This window comes from Grampus griseus (assembly GCF_964374135.1).
Source record: "Grampus griseus genome assembly, chromosome: 3".
In the NCBI taxonomy this organism is placed as follows: Eukaryota; Metazoa; Chordata; class Mammalia; order Artiodactyla; family Delphinidae; genus Grampus; species Grampus griseus.
Window position 1 is genome coordinate 13,698,293 of NC_139019.1, and position 8,040 is coordinate 13,706,332.

The 8,040-nt window shown below is 42.9% G+C and overlaps 1 pseudogene across 1 annotated transcript; it reads left to right on the forward strand.

Annotated features, from left to right (window-relative positions):
• Nucleotides 1–227: 227 nt before the first annotated feature.
• Nucleotides 228–572, forward strand: LOC309820738 (large ribosomal subunit protein eL33-like; annotated as a pseudogene). The gene has a single exon. The product of its transcript is annotated as a large ribosomal subunit protein eL33-like (transcript).
• The last annotated feature ends 7,468 nt before the right edge of the window (nucleotides 573–8,040 follow it).

Consider the following 8,040-nt stretch of genomic DNA (forward strand, 5'->3'; position numbering starts at 1 on the left):
GATCATGCAAGTCTGATTTCTGTTCTGCAGTTCTGAACTTCCCTTACTGTGTGCACTCACATAAGAACAAACTGGCTTTGTCTGTTTCTTCCACATTTTAATGAACATAGAAGAGAATCCTCATGGCGTTATTTATGGTTCTAGCTTTAGGACTCTTCATTTTCTTAAATAGCTAAATAAGAAAATAAGGCACACTCTTTCAGCCATCTTGGACCCTGTGGAGGACTTCTAAAATGACAAATATGTCTGGACGGCTGTGGTCCAAGGCCATTTTTGCTGGCTATAAGTGAGGTCTACGGAACCAGAGGGAACACACAGATCTCCTGCAAATTGAAGGTGTATATGCTCGAGATGAAACCAAATTCTATCTAGGCAAGAGATGTGCTTATGTGTACAAAGCAAAGAACACAGTAATTCCTGGTGGAAAACCTAACAAAACCAGAGTAATCTGCGGAAAGGTAACTCGCGCTCATGGAAACAGTGGCATGGTTTGTGCCAAATTCCGAAGCAACCTTCCTGCTTAGGCCACTGGACACAGAATTCGTGTGATGTTGTACACATCAAGGATTTAAACTTATTGAAAAGTAAATAAATAAAAGTGTGGGGGAAAAAAAAAGACAAGAAGGCACAGCCTGCAGCAGACATGCCCCCATGCCCTGCCCTCCCCACCCCTTCCAATGGATTGCACATCTGTGCTGGTGGCACCTGAATAAGGAGGAAGGGATTCTGCAAGGCCACTCACCAAATGCTCCTTGGCACTGCCTGCCAGGGGATCTTGCCTGAACTTGACCCTCCCCTACCTGTGCCCAGGGCCCTGATGGGCTGGAGGGCTGCCTTCCCCAGCTGACCCACGGGATTCTGTCCCGGGCAGAGGGCAGCGGTACTCACAGGTTAGGGCCATGGAGAGACAGGCTGAGTGGGGCCCAGGGGCCCAGGAGAACTGCTTCTGGGGAGGCAGGAGGGAAACCTGTTGGAAGGTGGATCTGCACCTGCTTCCGAGCCCATGGTGCATACGTCCTCGTCCCTTAGGCTCCGCTTACGCGGCACGCATTTGATTGAATTAAAACTGAAGAATTTCACGGCGGCAATTGCAGGAAACCCCAAGCAAGGGGTCTTGCTGTGTGGGAGTTCCTGTGTGACTGTTCCGGCCACAGCCCGGCCCCTCACCACCCCAGCAGCTAGCTGATTCTCAGCTGCGAGGAGCTGCTTCCTTGCTCAGAGATATCCATCTAGCGGCAAGAATTCTGGAGCCCAGTAGCGAAAAGGGGTCGGGAGGTCTAACTGTCCACGTAAAGTGTCTAGCGTTTCACTTAATGCCCTTGTTTTCAGTGTCCCCATCCTCAGCCAGGAATTCCCGAGCCTGGATTTCCTGTTTCAGATTCTTCATAGACGAATTCTCAAGTCTTCTGCCAGGTAAAAAGAGCTGGAATCAGGACGGAACGGGAAGGGGATGTGCAGAGGAGGATGGTAACTGCTTATAAATACTTGGAGACAATCTGTCGTCTTCAACCCCACGCTGAACACCCCATTTTTGGAGGCCTATGGTGTTTTCCATTTCCAAAAATGTCCATTCCTGGACTTCTGTGATAAAACTTGACTTGGCTTTGCCTCTCCGATTTTTATTTCAATTTCCTCTGCATTGCTAATTCAGTTACCACTCGCTGGTTTCCTTTCCAGCTTCCAAAATTATGTTGGTATTCTCTTTACTTGTATTCTTTTTATCCTATGAGCTTTTTTTCCTTTTCAAAAGCTCTCTAATTATCTTAATGAGGTTTTGCAAGGGCAGAATTGTTTGTACATTTGTAATCAAATCTACACGTTTAACTGAAAGTCTCTCTTTTTTATTTCCTTCCCCATTTTAAAACAGAAGTTCTCTTTCTCTTTTCTCCTCTTCCCCGATGGTTGTATACAGGGGATGCTGGTGGTGATTATATTTACAATTTAGGCTAAGAACGCAGGAGCCTGAGAAGCGTGACCTCAAATATGGACATGTTGACACTGTATTGTCTGGAAAAGGGGTGCTTGGCTGCTGGATGACCCAGCAATAGCACACACCAGGTACCTAATTCCTAAATGCAGAGGAGCTTGAAGTGCTTCTCTAGAAACTGCATGTATCATGATGGTGAGGCCCCAGCAGCAGCATCTGTGCCGTGGATTCCCCTGGCTCTGGACGATGGACCCAAGTTGGACCAACTGGACGATCTCCCCTCGGAGTTTGGACTTTGATCGCAGACGAGAGAATTAGGAGTTATCAGTAATTGAGGGAAATAAATGGCAGCACTCCAGAGGGAAGACCCCCCCCCATTCCACTGCAGAGGCCCTCAGAGCTACCATGGTCCTCATACATCAAGAGGTCCAGTGGGTCAGCTCTTCTTTGTGTTCCACGAGACACCACCTTACACCACACACATCCTATGCGTTCTTCCTTTTTTGTTGTTTTTTAGGTTTTTTGCTTAGGCTGGCTCTTGGTTATTTTAATTTCACTCAAAATAACCTAGAAGAGTGAAAAGCACTCTTAAAGATGCTGCAGTCAGTTGCCATGAAGCATTAGGGTTCTGAGCTACTGTTGCAAGAACCAATTATGTCCATCTCTTCCAACCTCATGTCAGTGACCTCACATGGGTAGCTTGGGTCAGCCACGGTGGGAGTATTTACATCACAAGAACTGGTAAATGATACAATTCAGGGACTTGGGGTTCCCTCCCCTCTCCCCAGGAGAGCTGGTGTTTAAACATCTAACAACACACCACTGATTGTAATCCTAGGTGTAAATTTCCCTGGCCCTCAGTTTGCCCATCCTTAAAGTGGGTATAACACGTCTGCTTCTCCATCTTCTCAGAGATGTTAAGATTTAACCAAGATAAAAAAAAATTTTTTTAAACTATTCCAATATTCAGTAACTTTTGACAATATAAATTAAAGAATTTAATTTATATTGAATAATAAATTTTAACTAATAGCATTGATTATTAGTGACATGTCAAGGAGAAGATACTTTCTGAGAGCAGGACATAGACTGGACATATACAATCATGACTGGCTTATTCATAACTTGAGGAAATAAAGATAATAAAATAATACTCAAACATATTATGAAAATAAGTGAGTAAATTCTCCACCCATTTTCTTTAGCAAGCTACGACAACCACCAATCACAATCATAGAAGGAGAAAGCTAAGTTTGCTTAGTTTTACTGCCTTTTACCACCCTCCTCCCTCTTTTACATGGTAGGAAATTCAAAGAAATTTTCTCTGAAAGATTAAAACAATCATCTAGTCTGAAGGTGAAAAAAAATCAACTGTCAGTATAACATTATTATTTTATATTTGTACATGAATATATTTTACAAAGTGAATCTGTATCCCTTATCTTATTCATTTCTATGAACATCTATTTTTATTTCTGAGTTCCAATACAACCCTCACCTTGTCTTTTTTCCTTTTCTTACTATAAAATAGAGGTTCTCAGATAAAATATGGTCTGAATTTCAATTTCAAGTACAGAGTAAGGATGCACAGCTCCTACCTTTAGAGCCATGTCTTGGGCTTTGTGCTGTGTGCTCTGAACGCTTGAACTAACATCAGCTCTGGGTCCCTCATTGAAAACAGATGTCATATCAAGACGTTGTGGATATTTATCACTGCGAAAAAATATGCGTAAGGTACGCAATTCAGATAACATTAGAAAATGACAGCAAAACAGAAAACAGGTGTTCTTGTTATTTATAGGGTGCTTTTGAGAACATAAAGGAAGGGACAGCCTTTGTCCACTGGGACTGCGGTTGAAGGACACAATAGGAAATAGACCAAATAAGTCAGAAACATGAGTCCAGAGGAAGGCGAGCTTTACGGATGAGATGTTACTGACGTTCTGTCTCATTTCTCTTCTTCCCTGACCCACCTCACGTGTCTTCTCCTCCAAGGGGGAGAATTTTACTAGGGGATCAGATTCAAAAGATCTGATGAAACATAATTCTGAAAACAAATTTGCAAGGGAAGGATTTTGCTGAGAAAAGCCTAAGAGAAATATGTTATTCACACATAAGAAACAGCCTGAAAAATTTTATAGGGCAACGCGGAATATCAAGATCTGGAGAAAATGATGAAAAGACTCTATATGGGCAAAGGAAGAATGAAATTTGACCAAAACAAGGGAAGGAAGGGATTCACAGGCAGTTATGATGCGTAACAGAGTATTATATGTTTATGTGCCAACAATTCAGAATTATAGAGCTCTCATGACCCACATTTGCACCTCTCTACCAGAATAAAAATTGCAAACGGGGCCTTCCCTGGTTGTGTAACGGTTAAGAATCCGCCTGCCAGAAGCCACAGGCAAAAACTGACGTTCTTCAACTTTTGCGTTTAAAGGCGTTTTCCCCCATCCCCCTTTTCAGGTACCAAATAAGTGCTTGCCCACTAAGCCTCTTCCCAGGTCTTTTATCTTGAAACTTTATCTCTGATTTAGAATGTAAAACTTTGCCTCAGTAAAGGAATTTCAGGCATCATTGACCAGTCAAAGAAAGTTTTTTTGCCCAATCCCATGGAATCTATTACTTGTGTATTTTACATAATTTTAATTATCTTTTTGCCCTTGAGGCAGGCAAAAATATATAACTTGGCAATGCTGATAACTTATTAGGGTTGAATAAGTGAAATATTCAGGATGATGTAAGACTAAGCATGTTGCAAAACTGGATAATGTAATGGTTGTCGGCAAAGCCGAGGGCTGGCTATAGGAGATCTTCTCAACAAAAGAAAGGTGGGTCTCATTACCATTTACTGAAATTTTTTTTTTTTTTTTTTTTTTGTGCGGTATGTGGGCCTCTCACTGTTGTGGCCTCTCTCGTTGCAGGGCACAGGCTCCGGACGCGCAGGTTCAGCGGCCATGGCTTACGGGCCCAGCTGCTCCGCAGCACATGGGATCCTCCTGGACAGGGGCACGAACCCATGTCTCCTGCATCAGCAGGCGGACTCTCAACCACTGCGCCACCAGAGAAGCCCTGCAATACTTTTATGTGTTACTACCCTACATAGGCCATGCTTTCTGTAATCATTCAGCTGTGAATGGAAGTTTGAATGATCCTTGGCAACCTCCATGAATACAATTGTGACAATTTCTTCCACCCTATATTTATTCACTCATATTTTTACTCAGCAACTACTCTGTGTCACACCATGTTCATACTGTTTGTATGAACAGAAACATTACCTGCTCTTGTGGATCTTACATTACAGGTAAAGCAGGAAAACAAGCAAACAAATACACACACAAAAAATGTCAGATGGTGACAAAGTGCTCTTGAGAGACCTGATGGGATGGATCAAGATGGTGACTCCTTTTTTTTTTCTTGAACTATAATTGCTTTACAATATTGTGTTAGTTTCAGGTGTACAGCAAAGAGATTCAGTTATGTATATAATCTTTTTCAGATTCTTTTCCATTATAGGTTATTACAAGATATCGAATATAGTTCCTTGTGCTATACAGTAAATCCTTATTGTTTACCCATTTTATACATAGTGGTGTGTATCTGTTAATCCCAAATTCCTAATTTGTCCCTTCCCCACCTTTCCCCTTCAGTAACCATAAGTCTGTTTCCTATGTCTGTGAGTCTATTTCTGTTTTGGAAATAAGTTCATTTGTATCATTTTTTTTAGATTCCACATATATGTGATATCATATGATATTTATCTTTCTCTGTCAGGCTTACTTCACTTAGTAGGATAATCTTTAGGTCCATCCATGTTGCTGCAAATGGCAATATTTCATTCTTTTTTATGGTTGAGCAATATTCCATTGTGTGTGTGTGTGTGTGTGTATATATATATATATATATATGATATATATGTATATATCACTTTTTTTTTTTTTGCGGTATGTGGGCCTCTCACTGTTGTGGCCTCTCCCGTTGCAGAGCACAGGCTCCGGACGCACAGGCTCAGCGGCCATGGCTCACGGGCCCAGCCGCTCTGCGGCATGTGGGATCTTCCCGGACCGGGGCACGAACCCTCGTCTCCCACATCGGCAGGCGGACTCTCAACCACTGCGCCACCAGGAAAGCTCTATATCTCACATTTTAAATTGTGTGACTGGAGGAGGTTTCTCTAAGAAGGCAATATTTAAATTAAGCAAGTATGCTGGCAATAGGAAACAGGCAAGGGAAGATCTGGGAGGAAGAACACTCCAGGCAGAGGAAATATGAGTCCTGGCATGGAAGGAGGCAGATGTGGCTGGAATGTAGTGGATGAGCAGGGAGGGTGTTAGGTGATAGTGGCAATGTAAGCTGGCAGCTCATAGAAAGTGGGCATCGTGAGCAGGAAAAGAGATTGGATTTCATCCTGATTACTACGGGAAGCCTTCGTAGGGTCTTAAGAAGGAAACTGATGAGATGAGATTTAAACTTTTAAAAATTGCACTGGCCACTGTGCACAGGATGGTTCATAAGTCATCAAAAGTGAAAGCAGAGAAACAAATTAAGAAACTATCACAAGAGCTTACGTGAAAGCTGTCAATGGCTTAGATGAGGTCAACAAGAATAGAAACAGCAACAAGTTGTCAGATCCAGGACACATCCTAGAAAGACCCTCAGTGAGAGCTGCTGATGAATTGGATGGGAACGTGTGGAGGGAAAGAAACAAATCGTGAATTTTCTGCAGTGGGCTGCCAGCAATCCTTGGCATTCCGTGGCTTGTAGCAGCGTCACTGTACTTGCTGCCTCCATCTTCACAAGGCTGTCTTTACTCTCTGTGTGTCTGTGTCTCCCTCTCCTAATGACGGCACCACTCATGGGACTCAGGGCCCACCCTAGTCCAGTATGACCTCATCTTAACTTGATTCCACCTGCAAGAACCCTATTTCCTCTGGATGGACAAGAATTTTAGGGGACAGTACACAACCCACTACAGTAGCCAGGGGGTCTGCATGGTTCTCCTCAAGGGACTGCTCTCTCTTAAGTAAACATTCAGGCAGCACTGGCTCAGGCAAGGGTGTCACCCAGGCTCATGAGGCTAAGAACTACCTCACTGTCTTCTGAAGCCTGGCCTTGCAATGAGGTGGTAAAGAGTGTTAAGTACATGGAGACTCTCTCTCTTAGCCCTGGAGGAAGAGTAGGGTTGTGACTGGAGCATTAGCAACAGGTGAGTAGTAACACATGTACAGCAGATTATATCTCAACTTTGGAGGTGACGGGAAGCATCAGCAGGTGTTATGGCTTGAATTACATCCCCCCAAATTCATATGTTGAGGCTTTAACCTCCAGTGTGAAATTTGGAGATTGGGTCTTTAGGGAAGTTATTAAGGTTAAATGAGGCCATAAGTGTGGGGCCCTAATCCAATAGAATTGGTGTCCTTATAAGAAGAGGAAGAGACACCAGGGATCTCTCTCCACACACATACAGAGGAAACGCCATGTGAGGTCACAGAGAGAAGGTGGCCAACTCCAAATCAGGGAGAGAGCTCTCACCGGAAACCAGCCCTGATAGAACTTGGTTCTAGGACTTCCAGCCTCCAGAACTGGGAGTAAATAAATGTCTGTTGTTTAAGCCACCAAGTCTGTAGTATTTTGTTATGGCAGCTCAGCCAACTAGGACAGCAAGTCTTCATTTCAGGTACGATAAATAGGAATCAAATGCCCCACAGACATCAGGGGGAGGTGAGGGAAGATCAAGGTATGGTCTATCCTAGAGAAACACATCTCAAATCTTCATGACAGAGTTTCTGATTTGATTATAAAGAATTTTATTAAACAAATATTTATTGCATGCTTATTATGTACAAGTCACTAGTTGCATCATCAAATTTCAGACACCTGTCAAGACCTAGTGTATATTAGTGGACCTTGGTCTGAAGCCAAAGAGAGTGTGGCTTTGTTCAGTCACTGTGTCCCTCATTATTCTTCTGAAGTAAATGGCAATAACATTCACCTCTGGTATCATGATTTTAAAGAGGTGAAAACAAGACCTGTGCTGTGAAAGTAATGCGACATTAACTATTTCTTGGTATTGGAGAAAGATTTTTAAAACTAGTTACCATATTCTG